This window comes from Sciurus carolinensis, chromosome 13, assembly GCF_902686445.1.
Source record: "Sciurus carolinensis chromosome 13, mSciCar1.2, whole genome shotgun sequence".
In the NCBI taxonomy this organism is placed as follows: Eukaryota; Metazoa; Chordata; class Mammalia; order Rodentia; family Sciuridae; genus Sciurus; species Sciurus carolinensis.
Window position 1 is genome coordinate 89,225,354 of NC_062225.1, and position 13,370 is coordinate 89,238,723.

The following is a 13,370-nucleotide window of genomic DNA, read 5'->3' on the forward strand; positions in this document are numbered from 1 at the left end:
GTATGGAAACAGACAAAGACCAACTTCTCAGTTTAACATGGTACATCTCTGAACGAATGCTGGCCCTGTCCCAGACATGCAGCTGCGAAGCTTTTGCCCAGCAGGCTAGAGATGGTGGCCGACCTGCTGGCCCCAGACTCCATGGGTCCTCCACGCATCTGCATCCACACTCCTGACTCTGCCTGTGAACAGGAGCTCTGTCATACGATGCCCTGTCCCTTTTCTGGATTGATAATGAAATTCCAAATGTTCAGTTTTTCTCTCAATAACTGTTCACTTCCACCGAGCAAGGAAGGAGCGGAGGGGGCGGGCACCAGGAGGCAGGGGAGGAAAGAAGAGGGGAAGGGAGAGAGCAGATTTCAACCAAGGGAACCGGTCACTCCTCTTTTCAGCAAATGGTTTTTGAAAAGCTCCTGAGGGGCTTTATTGATCATCCAGCAGCTGGCGGGATCGGCGGAGTATTATTTCCACACTGTGATCACCTTTGAGTGACTCGGGCCAGCTTCAATGCCTTCTCAGCCTCTGAGCAGAGCCACGTCCTGAAATTAACTTGAATAACCTAATTTCTACCTTCAAGTCGATCTCTTTCTACACACTGTGCGAAGGGCACAACAGAAGTGAAACAGGAAAGATTAACAAGGTCTGTGCCAGCTGTTAGAGGAGAAGTCATTGTTTATCTGCATTTAAGAAGAAAAGGACACTATTTGGCAGCGTGGGGTGCCTGGGCGCCGCCTGGCGCTAATGATCAGCCTGAGGACTGAGCTGCGAGGCGGTTGGTTGCCCATTGACCGGGCCTGACTGCGCCGCTGACAGGTGCTGATGGGAGGGGCAGGACACAGCTGCCTGAACAGGAATCCCATTATCCTCTGCTCGCATTGATTCACCCTGTGGGACGTTTCCTTTCTGGCTGTGTTAATTTTCAGAGTGCACGTTCGCCTGGTCCTCGGCACACAGAGAGTCAGAGGTGCCGGGCTCAGCGTAATGGGCTCAGCCCGCAGTCTGCAGAGGTTTTGTCTGCTGGGATGTAGGCTTCCTCTAATTACAGTGCCGGTGAGGGGCAAGGTCTGGAAGAATAGCTTTGCCACGCGTATAATCGCCTGAGGTGCACAGCAAATTAATCTAATGACATGAGGTACATTTAGAAAGTGTTTTTTTTTTTTTTTTTTTTCATCCATGCACAGTAGTTCTTATTTTAAAACTTGGTGTTTTTGCACAGAAAATTCAGGAAGGGATCCAACAGTTGGAATCTTGGCTATCTACATTCATCTTAAAAATTTCAGTATCTTTTTTTTGTTTACAATTAGGCTTTCTGAAAAATTTTTGGAGCTAATTTAGAGGCAATCTTTGTCTTTGGCCATGCTCTGCGATCAGAGAGTTTCTGTTGAAAGTCAATATGTGGGTGGAATTTGTTAGAGTTAAAATACTGAATATAATATTTATAGACATCTGATCACTCAGGGAAGTTCAGGCAGATTGTCCTCTGAAGAATTTCATACTGTGAACTCAACTCTGGAACGGAAGGGGCTTCCAGTGGTCTCCTCTGGCTGCTTCTGGCACAGTGGATCCTTATCATTCACAGAATCCCTTCTCGTTGAGGGGGCTTCCCACACTGAGCACACTGTGCTCTTTCAGGTCTCTGTAAGTCTGTCTCTGTGTGTACTGCATCAGGACAGTGGCTTTAGGTCATTTTAACTCCAGGTTTAAATACTCGAATATCCCTTCAGTTCTCAAACGCCCCAAATTCCTTCAGCTCCCATACCTGTTTCCTTATGATGTGGAAACTGCAGAAGGACTTATTTTTGAAGGGACACTATTCCCAAGTCCTGCTTTGGTTTCCTGGTGTAGTTCTGGTTGTTTCAGTAGGCACTCTGCCTCTGGCATGGTGTTCCTGCCTCCCTTGGGAAAGGCACTGAGGCCAGGAGAGATGGCTGGGAGTCCTGGAAGGAGGCAGAGCTGGCGCCACCTGCCATGAGTCCTGTTCTCTGGAAATGGATGCTTTGCGGTTTGTGATGGGAGAGGTCCTTAGAGGCACACCTCGGTGAGACAGAGGCTGAGCTGGGGCAGACGGGTGGATCTGAGAAGGTCAGAAGGCTTCTTGTGAGGGTGGTGTGATCGTCCTCTGGCCCCAGGGAGCTCCAGGTGGCTCACATTCATCTTCTGTGGCTTTCTGGAATGCTCCAAGGAGATCTGGACCCTGTTTGCTGGGGCAGGGGCTGAGGCAGCTGAGCATGCCCAGCCAGGAGCCAGTGAAGACCCCTCACATCCCCCTAGAACTTGCATCAGGTTTCTTGTTACACAAATCATTGTGCAGCAGTTGCAGGGAATTCAAAAATATAAAAAATGATTGTGCTATTCAGAAATACTCATCATTACTATTTTGGTAATTTCCACCTATTGTGAGTTATGTGGTTTCTCTATCTGTATCTTTTGTTATTTTGCCAAAAACGCTTCTCTGGAGCATTAAAATCTCCTTAAGGACATACGTGTCGGTGATGCAGTGATGTTCAGGGCAAGAAGGGCGCTGGGCGAGGCTGTCCATCTCTAGCTTTGGGGACAGTGGACGGAAGGAAGAATTCCTCAGAGCAGGTGGAAGATGCTGACAGACAAGATTTGGGTGCCTTGGTGGCCTTTAGGGGCTGCCCTCCATTGACTTGTGACATGGGAGGAAGATGGAAGTGAGCCACCAAGGAGCGGCTCAGCCTTGGCCTCTCTGAAGGAAGCTGGGAGGAGAACGCACTGCGCATGACTCCCCGGGTGTGTGGGATGGCCCAGGGTCATGCCTCTGGGGACAGTGAGGTTGAGGAAGCGCTTAGGGGTAATGGACTGAAATTCAGGCGTCCATCAGGATCCATCAATCTCTTGCCCCTGGTAACATTTTCTGAAAAAAGGTGATTCTTTCAAAAATGATAGTCATCCAAAGGCACGGGACCTGCCAGATGCACCCACTCCAAACACAAATGAAGGATTAGGATGTGAGACAGATCTTAAAAAGTATGTGCTGGAGACGTGGGGCCCACGTTTAAGAAACAGACAAGCAAACGGCTCTCTGTGGGCTCAAAGATTTTAACAAAACTTGACCTGCCTGAGATAAGAAATCAAAGGAGAACTATTATCTCAAAACAGAGATAATAAGAGAATAAAGAAATTAAAATTAGAATACAGATCATTGCAGAAGCGAGCACTTTACTACGAGAAGGTAAAAAGTACACATGGCTGTAAAAACCGCAGAGGGATATAAAAGGCAAGGTTGGAGGAAGGCAGAGTGAGACAGGGAAAACTGAAGGAAACAGGTCACTTTATCCAGGGCTGGGGAAGAAATCATGGCTCCTGAAGACAGATACTGGCACTTCATAAAAGTGCCCAGAGAAGAGGAAGGATAGACAAGTAGGGGGGAAATTTAACATATTCTTAAATTTCTAAATTTTTATTAAAAGAAAAGATTGGAGTCCATGCATTGAAAGAGTATACCATGTCTCAGAAGAAACAAACTCAGAACTAAACAACTCCAACATGTAAGTTAAAGGAGAGAATTCTGTGGTGCCCAGGGGAAAACCCAGTGCCCACCATGGGGAGAGAGGCAGGGGGGGGTCTCAGATTTCACAGCATTCAAGTGTGGAAGACAGTGGGATGGTATTTACAAGGCTCTCAGGATGAAAGTACAATGTGAGATATTTATGCACAGCCTAGCTCTTCTGCAAGTGTAAGGACCACAGATGGGTCTTCTCGGGCCTTCAAGAACTCAGGGTGCACGCTCTGAAATAGCCCTTCCAGAAAAAAGGGAAAGAAAACAAAATCTGAACTATAAGAATAGCCTGCAGGCAGACAGGAGATGACAAGGGATCTTGAGATGAAGGACAGGGAAAAGGAGAAATAGGAGAGAAAGAAACAGTTCTCTGAGTTCTAGACACTCAGTTGTGGATTTCTGAATCACAGTTGAATGGTCACTCACAGATAACCCACTCAATGACAAATCCCTTTCCACCTGAAAATAAAGCAATGCAAAACAAAAAGGAACGGAAGTGACAGAATATTCAGAAATTAATCACCATGGAAATGCCGTATTTCAGAATTCTGGGGAAATGATGGGCTAGTACCTAGACGGAACTTCCTCTTAAAAGCATCTAAATATCATAACTAAAAATAAGTTGAAAAACCCTGCTTCTTAAGTGCACAGATGAGCGGGTAGGAAAGTAAGCTGGTTTTGTCTACAGAAGTAAGAAGAGAAGGTGGGTGGATGAGCCCTGTGGCTGGATCTTCCCTGAGGGCACCTGCGGATCTGGTGTTTGAACTGTTGTCCTCATGAGGCGGGACACTGATAATGGGAGACCAGACCTGGGCACACCAAGACGGGCCATGTGATAGGAACTTCCCGGCTCACAGACCGGGGGGGCCCTTAACAGAACGTGCATTCACAAATATACAGATGAACCAAAGCAGGCCCTCCTCCTACATCCCAGAGTTCAAGAAGAACCACCTTTCCTGAATGCAGCACCCGCACAAGGGACAGGAGAGAGATTTACTGCAGCAAATCAGAACCACACACCAGCTTGCCTGTGAGCGTGTAGCCCTAATCCATTCCTTCCGGGTGCCCCGGAAGAACTGAAGCCAGGAATTTAAATAGAGGCATCTTTGACTCACAGGGTCCAGGGGCACCTTCTTCCCAGTCCTCAAAGGCTTCCCAAATGCAGAATCCCAGGTCATAGTAAAAAACATCCAGAGAAGAAGCAAGACATTGCAAAGGGAACTGGAAGGACCGACAGGCCATGGGGCAGAGTTACAGAGTCAAGATCTCTGTTGTTTCTCTTCCGTGTTGACAGGGACTCACTCAGGAAGACATAGGTGTTAGCAAGGTATAGAAACAAGAACAGGCATTATCGTTGCAGAGAAGCACATGCATTTAAGAACCTATAAGACTAAGCAGGTTCTCCATCGCCCAGGAACCCACTGCTGGTGAGGAGGAAGACGGTGGTTCACATGCCTTGGAGAGACAAGTTGCCTTGGGGCAGTGTGGCCCCTCCAGTGGACAGTGCTCACCAAATGTTTTTCTCTCCTCTTTCAAAAACAAAATACCTAGTTTGTCTTGAACATCCTGTTTGATGATTAGATACAGAAGAAAATCCCAGTACTTTACTTAAAAGTGTACGTCTTGCTCAGGGTTGAAATAATAGGGGGATGATCCTTGAAACACTTTCTGCTCGTGCTGGTTATTTTATGGGTACAGTTTTCCCATGCACACAATCAGGGATTTGGAACAGGCAGTCCTTTAGTTGCCACCCATCTCCAGCATTGTGTGGTGTCCGTGGTTTCTCCATTATGCCTGCCACTCCGGGGACACCTGAGAGGTGCTGTTGCACCAAGCCTTAACCTACGGGAGCCACAGCGCCAGGACAGAGACCTCGCGCTTCCACAGTTTGCTGAGACCCAGCCCCTGTTTCCTGGGTGAGCATGGTATAGGAGAGACAGGACTGCATGGGCCTTAATGGTGGCAGTTTTGAAATGACAATTAACGGGCTGTAAGTGAGTGTATGACAAGACACTTCAAAGTAAGTTTGGAAGGCAGGACAAAAAACAAATTCAAATATAATTATTATTGAAAAACTATGAAAACAGAAAGAATATACCACAGTGAACAAATTTAAAATAAGCAAACAGATGTGAGTAGGTTTTTTTCCTTGTTTTTTTTTTTTTAAGTTGGAGGTCTGTGAGAGAAAGAAATAATTTCTTATTTAAAGGAGCAAATTTTTTTAGAGTTACTGTATATTAGGTAGAGGGGTGTGAAGGGAGGGACGGGGTCTGGGGTAGGAATGGTAGAGTAAAACTGACATTCTTACCTCATGTGCATTATGACTGCATGACTGATGGCGTCCTGCAATAGGTCTAATTAGAAAAATGAGAGGGTGTGCTCCGTTTATGTATGATCTATCAGAATGTGTAAGTGCATTCTACTGTCATGTACAATGAATTAGAGCAAATGAAATTTCTAAAAAATTGAAAAAATAAAGGAACTTTTTATGTCCTCATTTTTATGGGTGCATTGTAGTTGCACATGTCCATGGGATTTGTTGTTACATATTTGCACACAATGTAGCAATGTGATCTGGCCAATACCACCCCAGCACTTCCCACCCTCCCTGCCTCCCACCGGGGGACCTTTCCTCTACTGATCTCCCTTTGATTTTTAGAAGATCCAATCCCATCTTCATTTTCCTTTTTCCTCTCTATCTTCTACGTATGAGAGAAAACATACAACCTGACCTTGAACTTCTAAGTTTAACTTATTCCACTTAACATGATGGTCTCTATTCCATCCATTTTCCTGCAAATACCATAAATTTCCTTCTTCTTTCTGGCTGAATAAGACTCCCACCCTGTACATACACCATATTTTCTTCATCCATTCATCCACCGAGGGACACCGAGGCTGGGTCCGTAGTTCGGCTGTTGTGGATTGTGCTGTGAACGTGGGTGAGCTGGATCACTGTAGTAAGATGCCCTCCGGGTCAGTTCTGAGGCGGGGACAGCTGGCTCTAAGGTGGATCCACGCCTAGCCTTTGGAGGAGCCGCTGTTCTGATTTCCGTCGTGGTTCTACTAATATACAGTCCCAACAACTGAGTAAAAGTGCTCCTTTTTCTCCACATCCTCTTTATTTTGATAAAGGTGTCTAACACTGACTCATTGGTCATGCAAGATCTCTAATGACACAAATTCAAGTATAAATCCTTCCTTCATAGGCCACATTTGGCGAGGCATTCAGAGGAGCTTAGCTAGGTTGTAGATCAGGAGAGCTGCGGCTTCTTAGACGGTAAACCAGGTAGAAATCTTTACAGGACCATCTGCCTGCAGCGTGGGCAAGTCCTTGCCCCGGTCTCCCCACTCCTCCTGCCTCTCGGGTCATCAAAGATTCCATAGAACAGGGAGGGACAGACGGAAATCGCTGGTTACTGAATGAACCCTGCACCTGGCCCTTACACGCCAGGCCGCGCCACGTCCACAGCAGAACTACGAGGTAGGTATTGTCATCCGGCTTCACAGAGGAAAGACGGGTCAGGAGAGTCAGCTGCCTGGCATGACCAACGAGCACTGAGACCGGAATTCAAAAGGAGATCCTCTTGACCTGGAAATTCATGTAAAAAATTATATAGCTGACCCTCCGCTATGACAGAAAGTTTGAATTTGAGAAAAATTAGGAAAAATATAATAATATTCTGCAACCAATTATTGTCAAAGAGCTTATCCCAGTCTTTGAATTGAATTATGCCACCCTGACCTTAAATCCCTGAGGTAAAGAAGTTTGCAGGTTATGTCTTCTTTTTGTTTTTTATGGATGCTCTTTCTTCTGCCTCCCGCTTACTTTCCCCTCTTGCACGAGTAGCCTGGACGTAGGCTGCCGGTCCCCACAGCCCCTCCCTCCCAGCACCCTGGCAGCCCACATGTGCTCTGGTCATCCATCTCCGCCCGGCCCCTCCAGCAGAGTCCTCCAGCATCCCTCACTGACCCGGAAATAACCGTCCTTCCACTCCACAGGCTCCGAGCTCTGTAGCAATCCCTATTTCCCTTGTAAAGCCCACAGCTCTTGGCCTATGAAACCCTTCCCCTCTTAGGGCTCATCGTCCTACACATAGGACACCCGAGCCATGGGACACGTGGGCAGATGCGTGGCGAAGTGCTTCGTAGAGTAGCTTACTTAATGCTGGCAGGATTCCCATACCGTGAATACTATTATTATTTCCACTTTACAGATGAGGAAACTGAGACCAAGAATGCACACTTGCTTATTGTGAGTATGTGTCTAAGCCAGGACTTGAACTAAGAAATGTTATTCCCAAATCCTTGTTCTTGTTATTCACAGTGCCTCTGTGTATAAGCTGCACCCCATCAAAACTCTGCAACAGTTCTTGGCCTTCAGACTTCATTGTACCATTCATTAGACGACCTCTGCACACTTTTTTGGGTCTCATTTGATCTCTCAACAATCTCTTAAGGGAAGTACTAACTCAGTTTTCTCTTTATGTTTTTGTAAACTGTAGGAGTAAACCCTTGGAGGTCGGTACCTGGATCTAGGGCAGAGCAGAGCTGACTCTGAGGCTGAGTGTGATCCTCCTGAGGGATGAACGTCCTCATCCTGCACCACTCAGATGTCGGGGGCCTCACTCAGAAGTGTTACACTTCAAGGACTGCCCTGACATTAGACTTTATGAAAAGCTGTATCCCAAAGTTCATGCAGAATTTAAGAGAGCTGGAGTCAACAGCGAAGGCTGAGGGTTATTTAACACAGAACAACAAACAGGAAAATATTGATTGATTTAGTGACAAGGATAAAAATGTTGAGGTGATGAAGCAATGTATTTCTTCCTCTGAATTCAAAATTCGTTTCCTTGGAATCATGACTATGAGACAAGGGTGGGGCAGGGAGGGAGAGAGGAGGAGAAGGAGCACGCAGAGGAGATGATTCCTAGGTGCATTTGGACTTTGGCAGCACATCAAAAGGATGCAGAACTCTTGGCTTTCACCCCTACACCCAAGGACTATGGCAAGTATCCTGTAATCCTCTGACCAGGACAGATATGTAAACAGGAGTTTATAACAAAGGACAGGAAGTTGTAAATGCAGCTAAGAGGAAGTGATTAATTTCAGGAAAACTCTAGGAAGTTGCATGGAACTATGTCTTTTAAAGTTATTATTGATACCTTTGTCTAGTTTTGGTATTGAAGTAATACTGTTCTCTTGAAATGAATTGAGATGCACACATTCCTTTTTATATCAAGAGCTTGTGTTGAACTGACAATATTTTAAAAAAATAATATTAAATGGAGGAATAAAGGTTTATAAATATCAGTTTCAAATATTCTGCTTCTTCTCTTTTCAGTATTGCCGATTTTTATTTTTCAAGAAATTTGTCTGCTTCCTCTAAGTTGCTGAATGTATTGTCATGGTGTGATTCACACGATTTCCTTATTATCTTCTCCACATCTGGAACACCTGTAGTAATGACTCCTCTGTCACTCCTGGTGTTGATATTTTGTGCACACTTTCTGTATTTCCTGGTCATTCTGTATAGGGATTTATCAATTATGTTAATAACTTCATAAAGCTAGCTTTTAATTTTACTGATTTTCTTTTTTTATTGCTCTTCAATTTTTAATTTTATTGATTTCTGCTTTAAATTTTAAAAATTATTTTGTTAAGTTGACTCTTCTTCTTTTTCTGGTTTCTCAAGGTAGAAGTTGAGGTTATCTAAGACTCTCTGCCTTTCTATTATAAATTTAATGCTATAAAGTTTTATTTACATACTACTTTAGGTGCAAGCTACAATCTGCTTTTATTTTCATTCAATTTAAAATATTTCTCAACTTCTCCATTAATTTCTTCTTTGATCTATGGCTTATTTAAAGTGTGTAATATAATTTCAAATATTTGGAAGTTTCCCAGGTATCTCTCTGTTATTGACTTCTAGTTGAATGTCATCATGGTGATAGAAGTTACTCTATATGACTTCCATTTTTGAGACTTATTTCATGGTTTGTGGTATAATCTGCCTTTTGTCCCATGTACTCCTCAAGAACTTGAACTATACTATTGTTGAATATGAATGTAGATGAGTCAAGTATGATAGTTTTGTCTAGTCTTCTATATCTTCATTGATTTTCTTTTAATTGCTCTATGAATTACTGCAAGGGAGTGCTGGAATTTCCAACTATAATTATAGATATGTCTATTTCTTATCCCGGTTCTATATATTTCAGCTTTATGCACATGGAAGCATTTTTATTACAGGACTAAACATTTTGGATTTTTCTAGGCACTTTATTATTATATTTTCCCATCCAATCTCAGTAACATTTTGTTTTGTTTTGAAAGACTACTTTGATATTAACTTAATCATTCCACTTGTTTTTGATTATTTTCATTTTATTTCCAGTACTGAGTATTGGGCCCATTTTAACACTATGTATATTCCCAGTTCTCTTTCATTTTATTTTGAGATAGAGTCTCTTAAGTTAAGTTGTCAAGACTGGCCTCGACCTTGTGATCCTCCTGCCTCAGCCTCCTGAGTAGCTGTGATTACAAGTGTGGGCTACCATGCGCATTACAATTATTTTTAGTTTATGTTCACTTTTCTAACACATTTTTGTTGGATAAATATTTCTAGATTGACAACTTTTCAGTATTTTGAATGGACTTGTCCATTGTCTTCTGGTTTGCATAAATTCTGGTGAGATATTTGTTTTACTTGATAAATTTGTTTCTCTCTTTTTTTATAATATCTTTTTGTCTGGTTGTTTTTAAGATTTTCCTCTTCTTATTTGTTTCCAAAATGTGTGACTTGGCATTCTTTTCTTCACATTATGTTTGCTTGGGCAAGTTAAGCTTTTAGAATTTTCAGATTTATAATATTCATTGAATCTGGTTAAAAATCTTTGTCTTTATTTCTGTAAATATATTTATATCATTTTTCTTTTGTGCCCTTCTTAAGTTCCACTTATATCAATGCTAGAACATTTCCACAGGTCATTGAAAATATGCTTTATTTTTTCACTCCTTTTTCTCCTGTCATTTATTTTGAACGGTTTCTACTATTATTTCCTTAAATTCACTTATCTTTCCTTACACAGTGTCTAATCAACTCTCAATCAATGCATGTATTTTTCATTTAATTTTGTTTTTTTTTTTCATTTCTGTGAGATACATTTTGGTCTCTTAAGAAAATCTTTCATATCCCTTCTTATCACGGCCATGTTTTCTCCTACTTTTTTGAACATATGGAATAAAAGTACAGGAGCATTTTCATTTCTTAGCTGGTTGTCTCTTGTCTGTCATATTCACATTTCTATTTTTTCTGCCTATGGAAAAAGTATGCATTTGTGCAAGTCTTGTAAATATTCACCTGAGGCTGGATATCATGAAGGCCTTGCTATTTTTTGCTGTATTTGGGCTTGTGTGCTAGATTTTTGTTTTTCTGTGCCATTAAGTTAGTTGGTATCACTTTGAGACGCTTTGTTAAACTTGAAGTATAAGATACATATATATAATTTGGGGGTGGGGTACCCAGGATTGAACTCAGGGGCACTCGACCACTGAGCCACATCCCCAGCACTGTTTTTGTCTTTTATTTAGAGGCAGTGTCTCACTGAATCATTCACTGCCTCGCCTTTGCTGAGGCTGGCTTTGAACTCCAGATCCTCCTGTCTCAGGCTCCAGGCCTCTGGGATCCAGGCGTGCACTACTGTGCCTGGCTATGTGTTATATTTTGCATAGTGATTTATGATTATTAACTTCTGCAGACTTCTTGGTTTTTTTTTTGGGGGGGGGGGTGCTGGGGATCGAACCCAGGGCCTTGTGCTTACAAGGCAAGCACTCTACCGACTGAGCTACCTCCCCAGCCCTCTTGGTATACTTTAATGTAAGTAAAGCATATACTAGAGTTTTACATAAAGCAAATTAGTTTTCATATTTTATTTTAATATGAAATAAAAATTTTCTTTCAGGAAAATTTGTTTCTAAATATTCCTTAAATTTTACATCCATTTTGTCTCTTAATTAAGCTTTTTAAATTCTGAAATATCGTAGCTTCACATGCAGGTCACTCAGTTTCTCTCAGAGGGAGCATGTTGCAAACCCCAGGTCCAGTGCCACAAGTGGAAGGTCAGGGTGGCACCGGGCGACCTGGACCCCTCTCCCGCCATCTTTGTTTGTGGACACTGCAATCTCTCGGCGTCCTTGCACGGTGATTGGCACGATATAAATCATGTTGTTCATTTTGGTCAGTCATAGGCTGCACCTCACCTAAGTTACCAAAACTGTATGTCAGCTGTAGTATGTGGCGTTCACTGTGAGCCTTCTGGCTCCTGAGGGCTCCGTGGTGACCAGACCCCTTCTATTCCCAATATAGTAATTTACAACCATTACAACCTCTCCTTTTTTTGTTTGTCAGACTTACTAGAGATTATCGATTTTATTGGTTTTTTCAAAGAACCTGCTCTTTTGTTTCATTGGTTTTCTCGACCGAGTCTCCCGTTTAAACTTCACTGTATTCTGCTCTCATACTTAATATTTCCCTCCTTTAACTTGCCTCGGGTATATTTCACTCTTTCTTCTCTCTCTGGGTTGAGGTAGAAGGTTTGAGTTTATTGATTTAAGGCCTTGCTGTTTTCTGCTGCACACCTTTAGTGCTGTCAGTTCCCCTCTGGGCACTGCCTTAGCTGTGCACTATAAATTCTGTTGTGTTGTATCATTTCCACTCAGCTCAGAATATCTTTATTATTTCCTTTGAGACTTCCTCTCTGACCCACAAATTATGTAGAGGAATGTTGCTTGGTTTCTAACTGTGCTGAAGCCTGGTCTGTGTCCTGAAGGTGTTTGGAAAGAACCCCAACGCTGTTCTTTTAAGGCGGCAGGCGGGAGGGCTCTCTGAAGGCCAGCGGATGCTGCTGGTGGTTGCTGTTGAGCTCATCGGTATCCTGGCTAATATCCTTTCTGGGGTGTGTGTGTGCGTGAGTGTGTGTGAGAGACACATGAGTATCAGGTGTCAGTATTTTACCAGTGTGAGTGGAGAAACCCAACACTCTGTACATACCTTTGTCTTTCCCCATTGGTAATATAATTGCCTTAAATAGTTCCTCCACACAAATTTAGAATGACATTAAAAATCACAATTCTTCTGCTTCAGTTGTCAACATAAATGAAGAAATGAAAAAGGAGGGGGAATACATTTTATTTATCCAGGTTTCGACTCTTTTCGCTGTCCTTTCTTCCTTCCTAATGTTTCGAGGTGAAATCTTTTATTATTTCCTTTCTGTTGGAGAACTTTATTCAGTCATTATTTTAAGATAGGTTTCTTCCACTTTTCATTTACCTGGAAGGTCTGGATTTTCCTGTTCTCTTTTTAAATATGCCCAAATAATGAAAAGTACACACAAAAGAAAAATTCTATATTCAACTTCAAATACAGGTTTTCTCCATATAAATAAGTTTCTCATCAATTTATGACTGTCAAGGCCAATGCAACACTGAGACCCACTGCTGAGGGTGTCTGAGCAGTCAGATAGCAGGGCGCAGCGGGGCGGAGAGAGGCCACTTCCCCTTTGTGGACTAGGGACGGGGAGAAAGGAATCCGCACCTGCCAGCATCTGCAGGGAGGGCAGAGGCTGATCTTGGCAGGCCCTTGATCTGTGAGGAAGGCACAAGCCCGCCTCACCCAGGTCTGCTTCCCCAGCAACGGGAGGCACGGGAAAATGATCCTCTGCCTATGGAGGTTCATGTGGGCTTGCGGGTGGCTTCGAAAGTGACTGAGAGCAGAGGCGGGTGAGGCGGCCAGTCCCAGGTGGAACCCACACTTGCTGGAGGTACAGCTGGTACCAGAGCAGCCCGT

At 43.3% G+C, this 13,370-nt stretch overlaps 1 non-coding gene across 1 annotated transcript; it reads right to left on the reverse strand.

Moving 5' to 3' along the window:
* Positions 1-11,301: 11,301 nt before the first annotated feature.
* Trnat-ugu (transfer RNA threonine (anticodon UGU)) lies at positions 11,302-11,380 on the reverse strand. The gene has a single exon. It is a non-coding gene; the product is annotated as a tRNA-Thr (tRNA).
* Positions 11,381-13,370: the final 1,990 nt, after the last annotated feature.